Below are 16,264 nucleotides of genomic sequence, written 5' to 3' on the forward strand. Positions count from 1 at the left end.
GTCTGAGGTCCAGATCAACGGACTAGTCCCTGAGGCTCTGCAGCTCTGTATCCTGGGGTGCGTGGGGTGGGGATAGGGAACAGGACTCCACCTGTGCTCTGCTCAGAACCTCACACACTCTCAAAAACAGATTCATTAATGTTGTTTCTTTTTTCTCCTTAAGATTTGTAATTTTAGAGAGAGAGAGACAGAGACAGAGACAGAGAGACAGAGGCACAGTGTGGAGGGGCAGAGAGAGAAGGAGAGACTTGAGCAGATCTCACGCTCAGTGCAGAGCCCGACTCCGGGTTCACTCTCACGACCCTGATATCATGACCCCAGCCGAAATCAAGAGTTGGACCCTCACCCAGCTGAGCCACCCAGGTGCCCCCATTTGTGCCTTTTCTTAAAACGTTTCCAAGTCTGTTGTAAAACTGTTATTTCAGGAAAAAAATGGATTCACTAAAATTCAGTAACTTTGAGAAAATACAAACTAGTGAAATTTCATAATCTGATGAATCAGAATGGAAGGGGCAATTTCTACCAGATGAAGAGCTGAAAATGTGGACACCTTCCAATAAGATCGGGAAAAAGGACGGATGCATTTTACTTTTATTCTAGAAGCATATGCTTTTGCAGTTAAACTGGGGTAGGTAGACAAGAGGTGTAGACATTAGAAAATGAAGCCAAAATTATCATTATTGGTTTATGATATTAAAAATATAAGATTACTGATTGAAAAAAATGGAAAATACAAAATTTCAGTGTCTGGTGACAAAATTAGTGTGACTTTATAAAATCATAACTTAAGTATAATGGAATAAAGATTTTATTCATAGCAGTAATAAAAATATAGAATATTCAGGAAAATATAAATGTTCAGTCACTTAAGTAAATAAATCTATGACCTTTCCCCAAAGAACCTAATGACCAAAACTGAGTAACAAAGAAAAAAAATTGGTTCTCGTAGGTGACTTCAATTATGTTAAAGATTTTAATTTTGTCTAAATTACTTTACTAATGCAATGGAACCCTAATCAAAATTTCAGAAGGATTCTTTTTTTTTTCTTAAATTTTTCAACTTGGTAACCTAAATATAAAGCTCATATGGAACAGAAAATATTCAAGAAGACCCAGAAAAATTCTGAAAAAAAAAAAAACAAAAAACAAAACCCCACATGGTTCATTAAATGCTAGTCATCAAACAGTGAGATTCTGAAATAGAAAAATAAACTGGGAAGGGAGGTTAAGGCCAGGGAAGCAATTACATATATGGACTAATTGGAAAGGAGCTGGCCTTCCAAACCAGTGCACAGGAGACGAATTTTTCACTAAGTGGCGTTGGGGTTGATCGCTGGGCTGTGGAAGAAAAGCTGTGGGATGTGGACTTGATTCTTTCTGCCAAAATACATCCCATTTTCATCAAGGTCAAATATTTGATGTAACCAAAATGTCTGAAGGGAATATGAGTAAATATTTTATAATACTAGTGTATAGAAAACCTTCAAGTTACATTATATAAACAAGAAGCTATGGAAAGTAAATAAAATCTCCATTGCATAGTAATCTAAAAATTATGTATTAATAACAAAAATGTGCCTAAGAAGGCACTCAACAAATTTCCATAAGGCTATCCCGAGAGCCAGGATGCTGTGTTGAGTTAGGGTTAGGAGAGCAGAAGGACAGCACCGCACAGAGGGACACAGGGTCAGCTGGGATGTCCCATGACCCTTCTTATGGGACTTTTGTTTTCTTTCTTCCATATACACAGGTAGACACACACACACACAGACGTGTGTATGAACACACATGAGTTAACATCTACTAACACGTTATTTGCTTTGATCACACGTAGTTTCCTAACAGGCACACATGTGTGCACACACAAGGAGAAGAACCAAGTACACATAAGAGGCGTCAGATATACATTCATACTGATTCGTTTACATTCAACACGTACACGACTCTGATGGGCAGCTACGGCATGCCTGTGCTGGGCCCCTCCCCGCGCGACCTCCCGTGGCCGTCTGTCGGAGGGACCACGTCTGTCCTGTGGACAGTGACAGTACTGGCTGGAGTTCCTGTGAGCGTCACGTGCGTCCAGCCCTCATTTTAGCAGGGGTGAGTCCGTCAGTGTCACCACCACGGCTGGGGTGGACCCAGGTGTGTAGGGCCTGGAGCGCCCAGGATTTAGGCCACTCTCCGCTGAGAGCAGTGAAAACTGGGAGCGTGAAGGAGAGGCGCCTGTGTGTGCTCCGGAGGCTCCGTGTGCCCCGATCACCGACATCCCTGCACGGACACAGCACGTGTGTCCCTGCAGGCTCCACTTCTCAGAGTCACTGCTGACGGCCCGAGGGCGCCAATCACTGGTGATGAAAGAAACCGCTGTGCGAGCATTTTCTATCGTGATTCAGTTCATCTTCCTTTCACACATGGAAAGCGAGGTCAGGACGACCCAGCCCTCCAGTGGCCTGGGCCTGAGGGGAAGCCCCAGACATGGGCCAATCCTAGATCATTCGAGGCACATTGCTCACCCTACGGGTAATTTGTTTTCCTCTCTGCTCAAGACAAAACGGATTTAACCCTAGACTTGTGTAAAGATTTCCAATGATTTTCCTCTGTATTTCTACTGCCTTTATGTGGACTTGTTCCTTCTAGTTATTACAGTGAATGCACCAGTAGTGCCCATGTTTTGGGGACCTTCGGATTACTGTGCTGTCAGTTCAAGCATCAGCAAGAGAGCTCTTTGGTAACACGCTGTGGACTGAGGACAGAGGGCTGGCTGTGTTCCCCAGTTTTGAAGGAGGCCAAGGAGGAAGCTTCGGCTGGACACGTGTCTCCAGAAGACCAGGAGAGGCGTGGGAATGAAAGGCTGAGACCCCAGCCCATGCCCTTCCCCACCGTGCTGGAGGGCTGGACGCACCTGCCACCTTCCGCCCCCCCCGCAACATGCACAAGTCTGACGACAGGACCCTTTCCTGGAGAAACTGATGGTCCCAGCGCAAAAACACCGATGGTGACAGAGCAGCTGATGAACTGTCTCAGCACTGAGAGTGTCCACTGCACGTCTCAGGGTCTCTGTCTCTATGTGCCTGGGGAGATGAGGATTACGAGGAACTGGCGGAAGACAAGAGCAGGACACAGGGAAACCCACCCCCTTGCTGCTAGAAGAAAGGGATATGGAGGGAATAATCTGTGTGGAGGGGGAGAGAGAGAAACAAAGGAAACATAAAAGAAACAAAGAGAAAGATAGAAGTTCTGTCTTGCTTTGTGAGGTGCCCTGGACAGCCTGCACCCCTGCTCACACCACTCCCCCTCCTCCTCCTTGTTCTATTCTTGTTCTTTTTATTCTTGGTTCTCATCGCCTTCTAGAATGTTCCATCCTTTAAAATAATGTCTTTTTTTATTGTTGACTTTGTCTCTCCCTAGATGAGCTCCCCCAAACAGGGACTCTTTCAACTCACTAACGAATCCCCAGTGTCTGGCACATAGCAGATGCTCCAATTAGTATATTGGTGAAACGAATCGATGATCTTATATCCCTTGGGGTTTATGTAAAGAAATCTAATCGGGAAAATTTCAAGCCATTATTAACTCCTAGAAAATATAAAGTTCTCACATACGAAAGGACAGAGTATCAAGGTATTCTATTTAGCCAGCAAGGAATAATCGACAATGACGGGAACAAGTCCAACTGCTGGGGGTAGCCACATGGTAGAACGCAGGGCAAGGAGGTGGTGCCCACATCGCCCAGCCATGGAGGGAGGTAAAGGAGATGTGCAGGCCCACACCGCCCCTGTGAAGGAGAGGACAGTAACTGTGAGAACCAATACCTGGGACGTGGTGATCGTGCCTGTTATTTAGGAATATGGGGAAAGACACCAGGAGAGAGAGCCAGAGTAAGAGATTTTTGCCCCTGGTTCCTGGGACGGGGATGGAGTGGTGGGCGGAGTGTGGTTTCCCACGGTGAGCTTCCAAGTACAAGAAGGCTTTTTACGCCGTCTGCATTTGGTTCGTAGGTAGAATAAAAATCAACTAAAATAACAGCGTAGAAAACAACATCCTAGAGGGGCGCCTGGGTGGCTCAGTGGGTTAAAGCCTCTGCCTTTGGCTCAGGTCATGATCCCAGGGTCCTGGGATCGAGCCCCACATCGGGCTCTCTGCTTAGCGGGGAGTCTTCTCCCCCCCCCCGCCTGTCTCTCTGCCTACTTGTGATCTCTGTCAAATAAATAAATAAATTCTTAAAAAAAAAAAAATCTCCGTATCACATTCCAAAGGCAATCACCGTTGACCCTCGAAGAACATAGATTTGAGTTGCACGGGTCCATTTCCACACAGATTTTTTTTTCACAAATACAGGAGAAGACTATTTTCCGATCCTTATGATTTTCTTAAATTTTTGCGTTTTTCTTTAACATTTCCCAAGAACACATAATACATTGGACCTGCAAAATACGTGCTAGTGAACTGTTTGCACGATGGCTAAGCTTCCAGTCAACAGTGGGCTCCAGGCGAGGTTCGGGACGTGCCACACCCCAGCCCACAGTGCCTTGAGGACCAACAGCAGCTTGGTTTCCCGCTTAAGCTGAAGCTCTCAGGAGGTTACAGGAGCCCGCAGGACTCATTGGCTCAATTCTTCTTGCCCTGCGATGCCGGTGATCTCTTTTTCTTTTTTTTCCTTTTTCATTGAAACTTTTTTACGGTGGTGGCAGTGGGCTGAGGTGGGGAGGCTAAACCGGATTCTGGGGAGAAAAATAACTTTCTAAAACTGAGAACCTTACAGAACCCTCTGATGGCTCCACAGGCCGGAAACCCACCCTTTGCCATGGTTGCTGTGGAGACCGAGGTCTGGCCGAGCCCTCCTGGAGGGACCAGGGTGTAGGGTTTCTGTGGTGCCTGAGCAAGGCAGCTCTGACGAGACTACCTGGTGATGCAGAAAAGGAAGAGCCACCCCGAGCTTTCCATCCGCGCCCCTTCCTCCGGTGTAGACGGCTGTCCTCACCCTTAGCGGGGGAAATAAGGGGCGGGTGTCCTTCCTGCCTTCCCACACGCTCGCTGGCTTTGGAGTCTCAGAAAGTTGGGGACACAGCACGCTTCCTTTGCAGTGAAGATCCACGAGTTTTGTCTAATGCTATGGCCTTGGATGCCACAGATGCTTTATCATTATTATTATTTTTTTTAAAGAAGAGACAGTTAGAGTGTCTGCCTTCGACAAACCTGGTTTATGACAATGTGGTATCATGTCAAATACCAGGAGCCAGGCTGGACAAGCGTCCGCCGCTTCCCCGTGAAAGGAGCGAGCTTGGCCCCGAGCATCCACTCGGGCTGATCACGGGAAAGGCGCAGGTTCCCGGACGGCGCAGTTCGTCCGTTTTCTCGCCAGCTCCGGACACGGTCCCCGCGTCGCGCAGTCCAGTGACACCGAGTCGCTGGGTTTTGTTAACAGGACGCAACGGCGGACGGATACGCCGGGACCCGGGCGGCTCTCGTTGCAGCGTGGCCGGGGCGGAACCCCACCGGGAGCCGAGGGACTGCGGACGGCGCGGCAGCTTCCTTCGTTCTGGCTCGACTTTTGCTAAGCCTCGTGGTTTGTTTCTCAAGCTGCGTGTGGGGCAGACGCGGGGTCTGGCCAGGACCGAGGCTCAGGGCGTGTGACTCGCTGGGCCTGGCTCGGGCACCGGCTACTCTGAAAGCTCACGGGGCGGCGTGAGCCGTGCTGCCCTGTGCGTGTGCACACGCGAGACACCGGCGCAAACACGCGCCTCTGGGTGCGGCCGAAAGACGGGCTTGGATGACTGACTCTGAACCCAAACTGCTCCTCCCCTGGGCTCGCCCCCTACCCCCAAAAGTACAGCGGGGGACACAAGCCCAGCCTGAAATGACAAACTGTCCTCCATGTCTGTCCACTGAAAAAAGCCCCAGTTCTTTGGTCTTTAAAGCTGTGTCTCTCGAAACACAGAACTTAATGATGCTTTGGCTTGGAGCACCGACCGAGGACACGCTCCTCCAACGGTCCGAGGACTGCACGCAAATGGGCCCGAGAGACTCTGTGCGGGGCAGAGCCACCTGCCTCCAGGAGCCTCGAGAACACCACGGCGCTGGACACAAGGCTCCCCCAGGACGCCATTGAGTGGCCTCCAGCAGCCGGCACTGCGGCCTCCCGGGCCGAGCTGCAAACCAACGCTAGGTCGCTCACACTAGGTATCCGGGCTGGGAAAAGAGGGGAATCCTGTTACACTGTTGGTGGGAATGCAAGTTGGTGCAGCCTCTTTGGAGAACATTGTGGAGATTCCTCAAGAAATTAAAAATAGAACTTCCCTATGACGCTGCAATTGCACTCCTGGGTATTTACCCCAAAGACACAGATGTCGTGAAAAGAAGGGCCATCTGTACCCCAATGTTTATAGCAGCAATGGCCACGGTCGCCAAACTATGGAAAGAACCAAGATGCCCTTCAACGGAAGAATGGATAAGGAAGACGTGGTCCATATACACTATGGAGTATTATGCCTCCATCAGAAAGGATGAATACCCAACTTTTGTAGCAACATGGACCGGACTGGAAGAGATTATGCTGAGTGAAATAAGTCAAGCAGAGAGAGTCAATTATCATATGGTTTCACTTATTTGTGGAGCATAACAAATAGCATGGAGGACAAGGGGTATTAGAGAGGAGAAGGGAGTTGGGGTAAATTGGAAGGGGAGGTGAATCATGAGAGACTATGGACTCTGAAAAACAATCTGAGGGGATTGAAGTGGCGGGGGTGTGGGAGGTTGGGGTACCAGGTGATGGGTATTATAGAGGGCACAGATTGCATGGAGCGCTGGGTGTGGTGAAAAAATAATGAATACTGTTTTTCTGAAAATTAATAAATTGAAAAAATAAAAAAAAAAAAAAAAAAAAAGAAGGCACATCTTTCAACACTAGAGAACAACTAAGTCCTGTCACATGGGGACCAAACCCAAAGTCACCCGAGAACACAGGCCCAGGGACGGCCCCCTTTCTGAAACTAAGCTGGCCTTTCACGGACCAGCCGTCAGCAGCTGCCAAGCGCCGGCCTTGTGCTCTGCAGACCCGGGCAACCGAACGCCGGACCTTCGGGGTTGGGCCGCGCTTGGATACATGTGTTTTTCCTGGTGAACCACTGAATTGAGATGAATTATAACCTGTTTGGTTGCTTTACTTTTCATCCTAATCCTGGTTAAGCCAACTATGCCCGCCACGTCTGCACGCACGCCCAGGGTGATGACGCCGCTCGGGCCTCGGCCGGGGGGTCGGGGACGCACATCCCTGCTGTGGTCACTGTCCCGCCGAGCGCTCTCCTTCCCCTGCCAGCACCTCCCCTCAAACTCCCAGGACTTGACCTCTTTCACAATAAAAAACAAAAATAATGAGTAAGGAACTTCCTCCCTGCAGGCCACCGCGTCTGAAGCCATGTCCCTCTGTGGCCCCAGGGTGACCCCCACAGGTGCCTGCCGCGGTTGCTCCCTCCAACCTCCCCGGCGGACAGTCTCCAAACATGCATACCACACTGACCCAGCTCTGATGGGAACATGACAGAAATGGCTATGAACCCTTCTTGGGCTTCACGGCCATTTACCACCGCAGTCCTGTCCCTCTGCTCTTCTTGGTGGCAAGACTTCTGCAAAGAGGTGCTGGAGCCCACTGCTCTGCCCTCGCCCTTGTCCCTCTGCCTCCCATCTCTCTCACGCCCTTGTCCCCAGGCTCCCTAGAGGTGGGTCACATGGGACCAATGCTTAAACCTTCCCAAGGTTTAACAACCCCCGAGGCACAGACTACAAACTCCCCAGCCTGGCCTCCAAGGCTGTGCACATCTGGATCCCTGCTGATCCCCTCCTGGTCACAGCCCCTGGCTCCCTTTGGCCAAGGCCAGCCAGTCTTCCCAGCCCTCTGCCAACAGCCCGTCTACCTCTGCCTCAAGGCCTTTGCCCTTGCCCTCGTCTTGGTCGGAGCATGCCTACCCTCCATGCTACAAGGTACCCAGTCTAAGAGCTCAGAGACGTCTGCTGTCATCCTCTGCGGGAAGTCATGCCTACTTCGCAGACCTGCCATGCTTTGAGTCCGTGTGCACACATCAAAATGCGCTCGTCCGTCCCCGGGTGTCCACTGATGGCCTGGCCCCGTGAGGCCCATGAATCCGGGCCCAGGCACAAGCCATCTAGAAGGGTGTCACATACGAGGTCGTCATGCAAGGATCTGACAGGTAACGGAGCAGACACTGTAGTATGTGACGTCTCTCAGACTGAACGTTGCTGTGAAGGGTGAAGGAGTGTGACTTCTTCCTGTGACAGTGGGCAGATGCTCACTGAGCTCACTAATGACATCAGTGACCTGCATGTCTGGAGACAGTCTAAAGGTACATTTCAGCCCCACTCAGCTTTAGAAAGTCGCAAAGTCTAACTAAGTAACATATTAATGATTTCATGTCATCGTAGGTGAAAGCACGCTTGACTTGCTTGTCCAGGATCAGAACCTAAGCACTATCCACGGGATCCCCAAATTCAGCAATGTTTTCTTCTAAGGGCAATGCTACTTAACATGAGGTCTCCGTACCTCAAAAGCACAAGTGGCACTAAAAGTCATTCTTACTGAACCCAGGGTTCATGGAGTGGTTTTCTTCTCTTTTTTATATTGCTACGGTTTATTGTGTTTTATTTTATTTCTGGCAAAGAAAAAAGCAAAATTAGGCTAGTGGCCTTTCTTGGGGGGGAAAGGGGGAGAGAGTGCTGGGTTTCTCGGTGCTGGTCCTGTCTCTGGGGCTCCACTGTTAGCTGACCTCGCTCCAGGTGCAAATGGCCCACAGTGCTGTTGGGGAATCCTTTCCTGAGCTGGGGGCCCACTTCCCCAGACCCCGTCCTGGGGTGCTTCCGCCCAGACTGGCTCCTGACCCAGGGATTCCTAATACTCCCAAAAGATGCATCCAGAACATTCCAAGATAGGGCACCATCCATGCATGGATGTACCCAAGTTTAGGCTCTGCCACCGTTCACTCAGCTTTTTCCAGAAATCATTTATCTGTAAGGGTTTTATGAGAATTGGGTGTGAGTAATCCTGGGTGTTTTTTAAGTTAGACTCATTTATTCAGCTGTCTACTTATTTTTATCAGAAGCACACGGTGTGAAGAAAAAGAGAATACAGACCTTCTGGCAAGAGTGGGGATAAAAGAGAATAAACATGATCCTCCAAATTCATAAGGAATCAGCAGAAACATGAAACAACACGATGCAAAGAAAATGTGCAGCAGACGGAAGACACCCAAGACACTGGATTCAAACTCCGAAAACGGGAGCAGTTACAGCTCATGCAAGCGACCAAGCATGTGTGTGAGAAGGTATGTTGTTTGTTTGTTTTATTTGAGAGAGAGACAGAAAGAGAGAGTACACAAGAGAGTGAGCACAAGCAGGGACAGAGGGAGAGGGAGAAGGAGGCTCCCCACTGAGCAGAGAGCCCGATGCAGGGCTCAATCCCAGGATCCTGGGATCATGACCTGAGTGGAAGGCAGAGGCTTAACCCACTGAGCCGCCCAGGCGCCCCGAGAATATATAGCATTGATTTGATAAAAATCAAATCCATCACAAAGGACGTTTTTTTTTTCAAGATCCATAGAGACCTCATAATACCAACATTTAAAAACACAGAAAATGAACAAATGTCAGGCACAAGATAATGGAAGTGAGGGTTATATTGTCAACTTCAGGGAAAAATGGCTCAAGTTGGAAAGCAATATCCAGGGTAAAGATGGTCCTCATTTCGCAGGACAACATGTGAGGAAGCGATAATGTTACCCACACAATGTGGAACTTTAATGTTAATTACAGAAGTAACAGGAGAAATGGAAAAATACACAATTATGAAGTGAGATTTTAAAACATTTCTCTCAGAAACAGATGCATGAAATAGACAAAAAGTCAGAATATTTTTGAATAGATAAGTAAGGACCGTGATCTAATTGCCATATAAATAACTCTACTTCGACACAGAGCACACATTCCTTCGTTCCCACAGGAAACAGTTATAAACACTCCCATGCCCAAGCCATCAAGGGAGTCTCAAAAGTGAGAAAAATGATATAATTTTTAACTCTTTCTTTGGTAATAACATCTGAAATAACAAATTACTGTAAAGCCTCCATAGAGTTGGAAATATTAAACTGTAATAATTCTAAATAACTCACAGGTTTGAGAGTAAAAGCAATGTTACCTCTTAACTAAAAACAGTATCCTATATCCCCCGTCGCAAAAAAAAAAAAAAAAAAAAAGGAAGAAGAAGAAGAAATCATGACGTGTGAAGATTCCAGTTTTCAACAAATACTTCCAGAAGCACGGTTTAGTATACGCAGTGGATATGCGGTTGTAGGTGAGGACTTGTAGTCAGATCTGTTCTCTCCTATCATGGGTCTATCTGTCCTGGATCCATCACCCATCCAACAACCATCTATATCTGTCTATCTGTAAGTTAGCTTATAATTTTTATTCCAAAATATTTGATGGGTATGTCATAGTGGTCATTACTTAGAGGACAGTGATGTTGAACATGGGGGGATTTGGTGAAGTTTAGAGTCCAACATACCAAGGCCTGGAAACCAAAATAATAAAAATATTAAGAAAAATGTAGATACTTTTTAATGTATAAAACCACTTAAGTTCCCTGAAAAATAGACGTATTCCCAAAGTGACTTTCTGCTTTAGTTCATGTGGATAAATAGAGAGATATGTATATAAATACAAAATAAGAGGAACTAAACTAAAACAAGCAAAACAAAAACAAGCAGACAAAAAAATTTTACAGAACTAATTAAGGCATATTTTTAAGTGTCAAATGACAAATTCAAATCTAGAAAGTTACTGGTTTTTTATACTTTTTTGGAAATGGTTTCTATGTTAATATCTAAGTGACAGAGGAGATAAATTAAATCAGCCCAGCCGGGGCCCCTGGGTGGCTCAGTGGGTTAAGCCTCTGCCTTTGGCTCAGGTCATGATCTCATAGTCCTGGGATCGAGCCCAGTGTGGGGGTCCCTGCAAACTGGGGAGGCTGATTCTCCCCCTCCCTCTGTTCCTTCCCCTGTTTGTGATGTCTCTCTCGCTTACTCTCTCTCTCAAATGAATAAAATCTTTAAAAAAAATTCAACCTCACCTGTGAGGAATTCTGTTTGTTCACATTTGCAACCTGACTTTCCTTGGTCATACGAGCTTGAACACATTTTAAAGACTTTATTCTTAAGTAATCTCTACACTCAACATGGGGTTTGAACCTACAACCCCGAGATCAAGACCTGCACGCTCTACCAACTGAGCCAGCCAGGGCCCCTTGGATGCATCTGAAATTCATTGTTTTGGTGTCAAGTGACGTCCTTCTTGGGGAATGCGGCAGACATCATCTTCAATACTAAGGTCCAGTCACCCCGGGTGACTCCGTCCTGATGTTTGCCCCTGAATTAGCGACGTCATACTTTAGCCAAACATGCGCCCAAAGACAGTGTCAATTCCAGATACTTCTGGTTTCCCCACCAAACCAAGAAGGTCAGGCGCCTTCTCACTGTGGGCACATGGGGTGGGGCAAGGCACAGAAAGAAGAGCAGGGTCTGCCGCCCTCGGAGGGGGTGTCTCTGCGCATGAGCCACAGCGTGAGGCTCCCCAGTGGAGTGGGGTCCATGGCCAGTCGAAGAGGATGGGGGAGCATGGAGCCCAAAGGACGCAACTTCCACTGTGACCCTGGGAACGTCTTTCTGTCCGGCCACATTGGCATGCACCTCGTAAGTGAAGTGGAGAATGACAGAAGAGAAATGCACCAAGGAACCTCCCTCCCTCCCATCTGCCGCTGTGGCACCCAGGAGATCCATGGGACCCACAGGCCCCAGGAAATCACTTTCCTGGCCCTGTCCCAGGTAGCATGGCTGAACAGAAGTGGCTGCTAGGCAGGGCTGGCTCTTTAATTTGTGGAAACCAGGGCAGCATGAGAGGTCATTAAGAATTTCAAATTGAAACGGCAGAGAATGAGAGAAGCAGGGACCCTTCTCCCCACCGGGCCCTGGACGCAGGTCACAGGTCCTGATGCCAGTACCTCTGCTAGTTCCTTCTCAGTCACTGGGATAGTAAAATCAGCTACCCCGCTCACTTCTTTGGGATTCCCATGAGTTAGACCCTTTCAAATGTGGGAACTGCCGAGGGAGAAAGGTTCTTCTCCTTCCCTTGGGAACCCATGCAGTTCATGCTCATGTGGCTTGTATCTGAAAGAGGTAAGAAACGAAAAAATCACAGCCCCTCTCCTGTCATTGAAAACGAGGCTGCAGGAGAGCTTCTGTAACAGAGTCACATGCTAAACCTCATCTTGCATTTCTACAATGTACAACCAAATGCTTCCTGTCACGACCCAGGCCCTTCAGCTGAAAGCAAATAATTCTGCTAATGGGTCGGGAAGGAGTGACCGAAGTATGGGCAGAAATAACCCACTCGGTGGAAAGGATTACAGAGGGGCCTGCCTTGGTGTGATCTTCTGAAACAAGAAAAAGCAAAGTCTAATCGATCACTATCTGTTTGAACTAAACTCTTCCTCTGCTTTCCTAGGAGAATTGTGAAGAGGGAGGAAAAGGGTCCGTGTCCCATCTGGAAAGTATTTCCTCTTGCATCTTCCCGCTATTGTCCAGGAAGGCACACTGTTAGTGTTCGTGCTTCCAAAACCAGAGACTAGTTAAGATAAATGACATGAAGAGCCACTCCATTTAGATAAACTCAGAAAAATAAAGGAAATAAGCATCTGTGTGATTTACGGTTCTTGTTTCAAAGGCAAGTGATAAAAGAGCTTGATTCATGCTCCAATGAAGACAGAGGTGGTGTGGACTTGGGTGCGTGCACTGCCATCCGTTCCAAGGCAGCTCGGAGCCAGCCCTCCGTGTGCAGCACAAGCCGCGAGAAGCTGCCGGCTGTCCCCTGGCTGCACTCCAGCCCCGAGGAGCCGCCGGGAATGGCTGATGCCTCGTTCTTTAGCCATGATGCTCCTGCCGGCAGCAGCCTCTTGGAAACTTTAAGATCCTCTCCCTCCAGTGAGGAGACCCCTGACTCCCAGCCCACACCACTGCTGACATTTCCCAGCTGGGGGAGCCCACGTGGCCCCCGAGGCTGGGGCCCCACAGCCCACGCGCTGCACCAGCTCAGCGCTTGGCCCAGGCGAGCGTGCAGACGCTGATGGGGAGGCCGGGAGTTGCAATCAGTGTAGCAGGTTTCATTTTCATTTCAGTTAAAGACGAGAAGGCTAGGGATTAAGTTGTTTTAAAGTCTCCACTCCCGGATCCCATTGAATCAGGATCAGAAAATGGCCAGTTTTCACTGATGAAAACAAAACAACTTCTTAAATTAAATTCTATTTTCCCAACTCAATTCTTTAAATAAAATAATAATGCCCAAGGATTAATATGTGTGATACAAGCTCATTCTTCTGTGTTTTGCTTCACAGTTGGATGTGAATTTGTTTCTCCTTTTACACCACAAATAAAAACAGCTGGGAGTTATCGACTACTTAGTCTGTGTGCTGCAGTTAGAGTCTGGGGATCTCACATGAATTCCCTCAACACACCCTCACTCTCTGTCACCCTGATTACATACCAGCTGGACACACAAGGGGCTTCTGAACCACACTTTAAACCAGCGGCCGAGCTCACACCATCCTTGCTTTCCACCATTTCCACAATTCTGGCCGACATGGTCCACTCCATCAAAAGGACTCTGACGTACACAGTTGGGGCCAGAGGCTGGGACATCCTGTCCCACCTGTTCGGTACAAACCTGGGGGATCCTGCTGGTCATCAGGCCCCTGCTGTTTACTGGGGATGCAGCAGGAACCTCAGTAGGGATCCCCCGGCAGGAAAGCATGGTAGTAGGTTACAGCCAAGCTTAGGAATACCTCCCAAAGCTTTCTTTTTCAGTAAGAATACAAATATTCGAAAACCTTACTCATAAGCCAAAGAGCAGATGGATGGGGCCTCTGGATGCTTCCTGGATGAACCTAGGGCGTCCTCACTATGTTTCAACAATGCCTTTCCCAGGCGTCAGTGCAGTTTCCCCTGGACTAGTCCTTCGGCTCTGAACTGTGCCTTTTCTCTCAGCACACAAAGCTCTTGACAGAATTCACTTGTAAAATTTTACCCAAGTTTGGAATACATCAAAGAACACAGAGATGTTTTAAGTACAGATCCCTCAACACCAGAAGGACAAACTTCAGGGAAGCAGAGGAGGCTTGGTAAGACAAACAATGGGCCACACAGGTGACCTGCAGGAAAAATGAGTGACTTCCTAATATGCGTGTGTTGACAAGACAGCATGTGGAAAATGCAACATCCACTTAATCTTTCTTGGAAGGAATTAATAAGCATGAAGGAACAGGCGAATCAGAGACATAGCACATGAGGACTTTTCCAGAAGAAGTGAGACTGTTGGCTCACTGGGAAGGAGGGCCAGAGTGAGTTGGGTAGTCAGAGGTGGCTGTTAGCAGGAAGCAGAGATGGTCTTCACCTGATTCTTGTGTCGGGAGGTCTGAGGTCCTGAGCTGAGTGTGGATGGGGAGGAGGAGGAATTCTAGAGGACACTGGAGGTGACACAGTATCCTAGTCCTGGGAGGGAGCCAATGACCAGAGAGGGGTGGTGGGATGGCCGACCATCCTGGGGGGCCACCTAAGAGAGGGGCCGTACTTCTCCACTGAGAACATGGGCTTTGGATTTCCTGGTAGCCTGTGGCTCCTGAGTGCCGCATACAGCATGGATGACATGTTGGGGGTAGCCAGTGTGGGTCTCGGGGGAGGAGAATGGAGGAGGAGCTGGGCAAGAGGGTTCCAGCAGGCTGGCGGGACAAGGGTTACAGTGGCATCCCTGGTCTGTGGGCTGAGGATGGGCCAGGGCGGGTCTGGACAACGAGGGGTGGAAAGGGAACTGGCCCAGTGAGAAAGGACAACGGGAGTGTGGGTCTAGGACTGCATGAGCTGCAGAGACATGAGGCAACCGTGGCCAGTGTGGGGTGGCTTGGGCCACAGTTTCATAGCCAAGGCATGCCAAAGTTAGGCTCTGGCTTCCACCACCGACATAGACCGCAAGGCCAGGGATCCAACATGGGAGACCAACTTCCTTTCCTGCCAATCCGAGCTGGTAGGCAGCCGGGGGCCGGGTGAGGGCAACTCCGCCTGTGGAGGTCAACAGGGAGTTGGACGTCCCTCCATCCTGCGGCTCCACACGCCCGAGGCTGACCTTGCCACCAGGGCTGGCCCCGGGGCATCAAGGAAGGAGAGGGGGTGTGGGAGAGGAGGAGAGGGAAGCAGAGCCTTCGCGGGGCACCCACGGCAGGCACCTGCTCACTGCTGCTTGCTTCCCTCCGCCCGGAGCGTGAGCTGGGAGGGGACAGGGACCACCTAGCGGGACCTCCGTGTGGGAGTGAAGGAATGCGTGTGCGTGAGTGTGCACTCACTTATGTGTCTGCGAGTGTGTGTGACTGCACGTGCGTCGGGATTCCTAACGACAAAGACAAGAAGGAGCAAACACATGCGGAGGGGCACCTCCTGGGAGGCGTATTGGGACACAGTGACAGCAGGACCGACCACACAGCAGCAGCATGCCGCTGGGAGCGTCCTGAGCTGGCGGACACCCTAACTAAGGCTTCTTAGAAGGAGAGAGTCAGGCAGCCGACATGGAGGCAGCAGAGAGGGGCAGCGGAGCCGCACTTTCTCCCACAAGGGGGGGCCTGCGGCACCCCACCCCCAGGAAAGCACCAGCTGCTCCTGCCTGTGGCTCTGGTGTCTCCTGCTTCCAGGTCTGCGCCTGCGTGGGTTATAGACACCAAGAGGCCCGTTCTGGGGCTCCCCTCTCAGGTCACAGCTGACTTTGCTGATGCTTAAAGTCCTCAAGCTGGCAGCTGGGAGCTGCGGACTTAGTTCTGGCTGTTGTCTCGACCTCCCCTCTAGGGAAGCCTCACTGGGCAGGTTGGACAGCAAGCGTGGGAGCCCCTCACAGGGTATGCGAGCTGATTTCGTGCAAACACCAACCGTGCCCAACTATGCGGAGCTTAAGCAGATCTACCTGGTTCCTCCTGCACAGGAAAGTGACACGCACACACTTCTCTTCGTCTTTGTGAGGAAGGTCTCTCTACGGCACAGTTAACTGGTTTTTTGGAGAACTCAGCACAGTGTCGGAAGAGAAGAGCAGCAAGCAGCACCCCTGGACAGCCACGTTTCCATGTCAGGAGGTTCCGTAGAAATGATGGAAGGAAAGATTCTGATCTCTGAGA

At 49.4% G+C, this 16,264-nt stretch overlaps 1 protein-coding gene across 1 annotated transcript in view; it reads right to left on the reverse strand.

The window, feature by feature from the left end:
- Positions 1 to 16,264, reverse strand: part of ADAMTS16 (ADAM metallopeptidase with thrombospondin type 1 motif 16) — a 176,818-nt gene that overhangs the window by 24,163 nt on the left and 136,391 nt on the right. The gene's annotated exons all lie outside the window — the stretch shown is intronic.

Source organism: Neovison vison, chromosome 1 (genome assembly GCF_020171115.1).
Source record: "Neovison vison isolate M4711 chromosome 1, ASM_NN_V1, whole genome shotgun sequence".
Lineage (NCBI taxonomy): Eukaryota > Metazoa > Chordata > Mammalia > Carnivora > Mustelidae > Neogale > Neogale vison.